General features: G+C 41.7%; 1 long non-coding RNA gene across 1 annotated transcript; it reads right to left on the bottom strand.

Moving 5' to 3' along the window:
• Positions 1 to 569: 569 nt before the first annotated feature.
• LOC128776440 (uncharacterized) lies at positions 570 to 7,094 on the bottom strand. The gene is made up of 2 exons (XR_008421490.1): positions 6,984 to 7,094; positions 570 to 1,574 (listed from the first exon to the last, which is right to left on the bottom strand). It is a non-coding gene; the product is annotated as an uncharacterized LOC128776440 (long non-coding RNA).
• Positions 7,095 to 7,864: the final 770 nt, after the last annotated feature.

Genomic DNA, 7,864 nt, shown 5'->3' with positions numbered 1-7,864 from the left:
CATGGGTCATACAGCGGTGCACGTGTAACTTTTTGAGAGACCTAGTAGTAGGATGCATGGGTCATACAGCGGTGCACGTGTAACTTTTTGAGAGACCGCCAAACTGTTTCCCAAGGTGATCGAACCCTTTCACATTCCTCCGAGCAGCGCATGAGGCTTTGGTTCCTCTGCGTTCTTTCCAGCACTTGGTGATGGTCTGTCTCTAATTTCAGCCATTCTGGTGGGTACAGAGTAGTATCTGCTTGTGCTTTCAATTTGCACTTCCCGATGATTAATGATGCCGGGCATTGTTTCCCGTGAATATTTGCCATCTTCGTAGCTCTAGCGAAGTGACTCTTCCTATCTTTTGCCCATTAAAAATAGTTTGTTGACGCAAGAAACAAGCGTTGGCGAGGATGCGGAGAGAAAGGAATCCTCGTGCGCTATTGGTGGGAATGCAAATTGGTGCAGCCACGGTGGAAAACTGTATGGGAGTTTCTAAAAAGCTAAAAATAGAAATACCATCTGATCCAATGATCCCACTTCTGGGTATTTACCCAAAAAAAAATGAAAACACTAATTCGAAAAGTTATATGCACCCCCATGTTTATTGCAACATTATTTACAATAGCCCAGATATGGAAGCAGCCCAAGCGTCCATCTGTAGATAAATGGATAAAGATGATGTAGTATATATACAATTTGTTTATATATATTATATATATGCGTGTGTGTGTGTGTGTGTGTGTGTGTGTAGTTCAGCCATAAAAAAAGAATGAGATCTTGCCATTTGCAAAAACACGAATGACCTAGAGAGGATTATTATGCTAAGTGAAATAAATCGGTCAAAGAAAGAGACATACCATATGATTTCACTCAAATGGGGAATTTAAGAAACAAATGAACAAACAAACAAAAAAAGAGGCAGTCCAAAAAAACAGACTCTTAAATACAGAGGACAAACTGGCGGATGCCAGTGGAGAGCTGGGTGGGAGGATGGGTGGAGGAGATAAGATTATACAAGTACACTTAACCTCAATGAGCACCGGGAAATGTACAGAATGGTTGAGTCATTACGTTGTACACTTAAAAGTAATACAAGTCCTTTTTGGAGAGACATTTACAAAAGCTTTTACCCAGTCTGTGGCTTGCCTTTTTACTTGCGTGAATGTCTCTTGAAAAGCAAAATTTTTTATTTGATGAAACACAGCTTGATCTTTTCCTTTTATATTTTGTGGCTTCTGTGTCCTATTTCAGGAATCTTCACCAAATCCACGGTCGCCATGATTTTCTACCACACTTTCTTCTCGAAGGCTTCCACTTTGAGCTCGCACATTTAGGTTTATGATCTGTTTTAACTTGGTGTTAGCACGTGCTTTGAGGGAAACGTCAGGGTTGATTTTCTTGCATACGGCTACCAATTGTCACAGCTTCGTTTGTTGGAAGATTATCCTTTCCTCAAGGGATTGCCTTGGCATTTTGGCGAAAATCGATCGTTGGGCCTGGCTGCAGGTCGGATAGAGTGAGCATCTGTCTCTGCTACTGAACGCAACTGTAAGAGCTGGATAGAATGCATGCAGCTACTATATGGGGCTCTGGAAAGGAAATAGTGGAGGATAGAAGAAACATAGCAGAATTTGAATGCACTGCAAAATGAGTGTGCCATTTAAAAAAAATTTTATTTATTTATTCATTCATTACTATTCTTATTTTTTAAATTTACATCCAAATTAGCATATAGTGCAACAACGATTTCAGGAGTAGAACCCAGTGATTCATCCCCTGTGTACAACACCCAGTGCTCATCCCAACAAGCGTCTTCCTTAATGCCCCTTGCCCATTTAGTCCATCCCCCCACCCGCAACCCCTCCAGCAACAGAAGCTCCAGCAATGAGACCCTGCAAGAGACAAATCTGAGGAAGCAGACTCGTTTCTCCCCATTGCTGGAGCTGTGGTCCTGAGTGTGGTCAACCCTCATTGCTTTTTCCTCTCTGTCCTTCTGCCCCATGGCTGCAGATGTGGACGTGTGAAAAAGAGTAGATTAATTCAAGTCCCAGCTTTCTGGCCAGAGGACTGAAAAGGGAGGCCCTGGAAATTTGAAAGTACTTAGAAAAGCACGGAGAGGGAGGGACTTTGAAAAGTGACCTCATAAAACTCTTTTGAATTCTAGGGTTTATCCCTTCCTCCCATTCCCATTCCCATCTCCCATCTGTGGGGGTGCAGATTTTTTCCTATCTAGTATATCTTTGAGAACTAATGTAATAAATAGGTCACCATCCAAGCTCCCACCACCTCCCAGGCTAACCAATACCACAAACCAGTGGACTGAGCACATGTGGTACATACTGGATTGTCATAGAAAAGACTCGGTAGAAGCCAAGACCATTCATCTGAGACCCTTCTTCTTTTTCTAAACTGGGCATTTACTCCTACAAATGTACCTCTAAGCGCTGCTTTGACTGCATCTCACACGTTGTGTTTTACTTTTCAACCATCTCAAAATACTTCCTAATTTCCCTTTTGATTTCTTCTTTGACCCACTGATTATTTAGAAGAGCATTATTGAGTTTCCAAATATCTTTCTGTAATTGATTTATCATTTAATTCTGTTGTGATCAGAGAACATACTTTAATATGATACGAATCCTTTTACATTTATTGAGACTTGTTTTACAACCCAGAATATGATCTATTTTGGTAAATATTCCATGTGCACTTGAAAAAACTTATGTTGCTCTTTTTGGATGGAATATTCCAGAAATGTCCATTAGGTCAACTTAGGTGATAAGAGAGTTTTCAAATCTATGTTCTAAGTGATTTTTGTTCAACCTGTTCTGGCAGTTATTGAGAGGGGATGTTCAAATCTGTGACTAATTGTACATTTGTCTATTTCTCCTCTCAGTTCTATTGGTTTTTATTCCATGTATCATAAAGCTATACAAGTAGGAGGACAAACATTTAAGATTGTTATTTCCTCCTTAGAAATGATCTCTGTACCATTTTGAAATTATTCTTTTCATCTTTGGTAAAATTCTTTGCTCTGAAATCTACTTTGATATTAGTATAGGCACTCTAGCTTTTTTTAGACTAATGTTAGTATGTCTTTTTCCACCCTCTTTGTAAAAACAAATTTGTATATTTACATTGGGTTTCACATAGGCAACATATAGTTGGGTTTTGCTTTTTAAGTTCAGTCTGATAATCTCTGCCTTTTTTAAAAAAAATTATTTATTTTTGAGAGACAGAGAGAGATAGAGCACAAGCAGGGGAGGAGCAGAGAGAGAGGGAGACACAGAATCCAAAGCAGGCCCCAGGCTCCGAGCTGCCAGCACAGAGCCCAACATGGGGCTCGAACTCATGGACTGCGAGATCAAGACCTGAGCCAAAGTCAGCCAGTCAACCAACTGAGCCACCCAGGCGCCCCAATCTCTGCCTTTTAATTGGAGTGTTTAGCCCTTTTACATTTAATGCAATTAAATATAATATTAATATATGGTTGAGTTTAAATCTATCTTACCATTTGTTTTTTAATTGTTTCTTCTGTTCTTTGTCCTCCCTTCTTTTTCCGGTTCTTTCTTTCTTTCTTTCTTTCTTTCTTTCTTTCTTTCTTTCTTTCAATGATGCCATTGTAGTTCCTTTGTTGGCTTATTTGTTATGACTCAGTTTTGTTTCTCTAGTGATGCTGCAAGGCTGATTGTTTACATTTGTAATTTGTCAAAGTTTAGGTCATGTTATATGATTTCACATATAGGGTAAGAATCAACCTCCTCCTGGCCTTTGTGGTATTGTTGTCATACATTCAACTTCTACCCAAGTTATAAACCACATGACACATAGTTACTATTTTGGCTTTAAATTATTGATTATGTTTTAAAGAGATCAAAAATAAGAAGAAAAATACCCTTAATGGTTACCAACATATTTACTGTTCCTGGTGCTCTTTTTTCCTTTGGGTAGATCCAGGTTTCCAACAAGTACATTTTCCCTCTGCCTGAGTGACTTCCTTGAATACTTCTTGTAGACCTGCTGTGCTGCTTTTAATTTTCATATTGTCCCTTTTGCCTTTTTTTTATTTCACCTTTCTTTTAAGAAATATTTTCACTGGGCATAAAATTCTAGTTTGCATGGGCTTGTTGTTGAGTACTTGAAAGATTTTGCTCCATTTATTTCTGGCTTTTGCAATATTTCCAACGAGTAATCTGCACCCATTGTTCTCATTGTTCTGTACACAATGTGTCTTTTCATCACAGACTATTTTTACGATTTTCTCTTTATCACTGGCTTTAAGCAATGTGATTATGCTGTGCCTTGCTGAAGTTTTTTCTTCATGTTTCTTATACTTGGGGTTCAATGGACTTCCTGGCCCTGTGGGTTAAAATTTTCATCAAATTTAGAAAGTTTTTTTTAGCTATTAGTTCTGATGTTTCTTTTATTCTGTCTCTCCTCTCCTTTGTAGACTACAATTACACATGTATTAGCATACTAGAAGCTGTCCCACAACTCACTGATGCTCTGTTCATTTTTTTCCCAGTCTTTTCCCCTATGTTTTAGTTTTGGATAGATTCTACCACTATGTCTTCACATTTACTAATCTTTTTTTCTCTGCCGTTTCTAATCAGCTACTAATCTTCCAGATCTCGACATGTTCAATCTTTCTTCTACTTTCTTGAACATCATTATTTAACAGCTTTAGGATACTTGTCTCTTACTGTTATCATCCATGCCTTTTCTTGTTCTGTTTCTGTTGATTGATTTTCCTCACCATGGGTTGTATTTTCCTGCTCCTTTGCATGTCGGGTAATTTTTTATGCCATATATTATGGTTTTTATTCTTGAATGTGCTGGATATTTTTATATTCCACAAGAATTCTTGAGTGGTTTTTTTTTTTTTTTCTGGGACACAGTTAAGTGACTTGGAAACCATTTTTCCCACTGGCGCACGTTTTTAATCTTTGTTAGATGGTATCGGGGCAGCCTTTAGTCTGGAGCTGATTTTACCCACTCTTGAGGCAATAAATACCCTTCTGTGTACTCTCCTCGGTGTCCTTTGAATTGTGAGGTCTTACCATTCCAGCTGGTGAAAACTCTAGGTATTTCTGTTTGAGCTCTAGGGATTATTTCATCTAAATTCATGGGGGAGGATGGCATCCTTGCACATGTGTGCTGAGCAGTCCTCCATTGAAGACTGGAGTGGTACCATCTTGAGATATCTCTGTGCATTCTCTCCTCACTGGTATTCTGCTTTGCAAACTCCAGTCATTGTGCACCCTTGAACTCCTAACTCCATGCCTCGGCTCATGGACACTGCCAAATTCCGCCTGGCTTCTACCTCCCTGCACTGGTCTCTAGCAGTAAGCTGGGACAATTGCAGAGAAGCCCTGTTTGTTTTCCCCTCCTCAGGGAAGCTGTCCTGTGCTGCCTGATGTGAACATCAGAAAACCGTTGTTTCTCATGCTTTGTCTGGGTTTGTAGTTGTTCCAAGGGGGAGGATAAATCTGATCCTTGTTACTACTTTTTTGCAAGAAGCAGAAACCTGGGGCCCCTGGGTGACTCAGTTAAGCGTCCGACTTTAGCTCAGGTCATGATCTCACGGTTCGTGAGTTTGAGCCCCGCGTCGGGCTCTGCGCTGACAGCTCAGAGCTTCGAGCCTGTTTTGGTCCTGTGTCTCCCTCTCTGTCTGCCCCTGCCCTGCTTGTGCTGTGTCTTTCTCTCAAAAATAAAATAAACATTAAAAACATTTTTTTAAGGAAGCAGAAATCTTCTTATAGCATTGTGAGGTAGGTTTTGGCTCCCCTTTAACTAGCCAAGAAACTGAGGCTCAGGGAGACAATCCCATGATCACACAGCGGGGATGTGAGAATGCTGAATCCATACAACAGATGCCTTGGCTTGGAGCCTTGTGTTTTCCTAACGCTCCCCCATGCTAATAACTCTCAAGAAATTGACGAGGGATGGGCACGAGGAACCAAAGTTCAACTATGAGAGTTATTGTTGAACAAGTCTCTGTTTGGACCAAAAGTAGTCAACCCAATGGATCCCCCTGAAGATTTAGGGAATGTGATGGACTCTCTTCCCAGAAAATCGTGTGTATATATTGCTAATTTTGCATACAACTTTAGGAACTCTTTGACCCCACTGTGGCAGAGATGGCTGGGAGTTTATTCAATATCTACTTCATTCTTTCTAAGAGCACTCCAGTCTCATTTGTAAGCAGCAATATACCAGTTCAAATAAAACACGATTTCCCAGCCTTTCTTGGAGTTTGAAGGGGCCAGCAGAAACTACGGGGAAGATCTTGCCGGCAAAAGTCTTAAGTAGGAATGAACCAGCTGGCATACACACATTTGCTCTTGCATTTACCCTTTCTTCCTGTTCAGAAAGACTTCCTGAAGTTGGGGGTGAAAGAGGGTCTGTCCTGTGACCATGATGACAAGAACCTCGGGCTGCAGATGGTGGGAACTGAGTGGGGGTGGAGGCACGGGCCCTGAGGAGTCCTGGATCCTGGACCAGGTATTTCCAGCATTCTTATGTGAGAGAGAAATGAATTCTATTTATCTAAACCCTTGCAAGTTGGTCCCATCTCACCGAACCTCTTAAGGAGAGCAAAGACTTTGTCCTCTTCACTGTAACTTGCGTGGAGAGAAGTATAGGACCAGAAGTATGGGGGGGGGATGTTGTAAATGAAAATGATAGACGATGATACATGGAAAGTAAAACACAACATTATCATTCATCAACATTGTAACATGAAGAAACTGACCAAGTTGGTCCCAGCAGAGAGTAAGAGCTTGCAGAAATGGCACATGGGAGAGGTTGGCCATGAGATGATGCAGGCAACTGGGACTCAGGCTCCAGATCCTTCTAGCTCTGCCAAGAGCTTCCTCTGTGAACCCAAGTTTCCATCAGATAAAAAGGACTATGGTTTTCAACCGTCCAAGCTTTTCAACCTTGACTCTCTCCTTAGCTCTCAGATGATGAGTCCAACGACTTTATTATAGACTTACCTTATCTCTGTAAAGGTACATGGAGATTTTAAGGCACCCCCTCCTTAGCAAGAGGAAGTCAGACTTGTATCCCTTGACCCTGTAGGTCAGCCTCCTTTCCCACTGATGACTGGAAACCACTTCTCTGGGTAGGACCGCAGGATCCCCTGGAGGCAAAGGATACAGTCCATTTATATGCGTGGAGGCATTCCAGGTCTAGGGAACCCGGAAGGTTTGCTCATTTAGGGAACATGCAGCCACTCAGTATGTTCGCCGAGAGGCAGCAAAGCCCACTGCTAACAGGCAGATGGACCAACATGGCTTCAAATGTTATCACCAAGGCTCGGGGTCTCCCGATGCAGCACAGGGGTGATGGCAGCATCTTCCTGAGAGGAAGTAGGATCATAAAGATGAGGGAATTAAAGTACTCATGATGCCACGCTTTTGGCACAGTGGTTGGGGCACAGAGGGCTCTGCATGCTGACTGTTGGAATGCTGTGTGCCCGGCAGTGTGCTCAGGGAGTGGAGGGAGGGGGGATTAGGCTCACATTCCTGAATGCCTTTACCATGCCGGCCAGTGTGCTCAGTACGTCATAGCCCCCACCTTTGAAACTCTTAAAGCTTATCAGGAAGATCTTTCTATTTCATCCCATTTCATTTTTCACTATATCTCTGCCAACTAGGATTTATTACTTCCATTTTCATTTTTTATGAAATGAGGACATTGGCTGGGAGAGGTGAAGTCACTTGCCCAAGGTCACATAATTGTTCAGTTACAGGGCCAGGTCTGGGTGGCTGGCCCTGACATGGTGTGGTCCTTGCCTTTGGTGACTTACCCATCCATTTAGTTGGATAAGAACAGCCCAAACCGTATGAGGTCCTACAGAACGTGCTACTTTGTA

Source organism: Panthera pardus, unplaced genomic scaffold (assembly GCF_024362965.1).
Source record: "Panthera pardus isolate Hobbes unplaced genomic scaffold, ASM2436296v1 HiC_scaffold_13, whole genome shotgun sequence".
NCBI classification, from domain to species: domain Eukaryota; kingdom Metazoa; phylum Chordata; class Mammalia; order Carnivora; family Felidae; genus Panthera; species Panthera pardus.
This window is presented reverse-complemented; position numbering and strand designations above follow the sequence as displayed.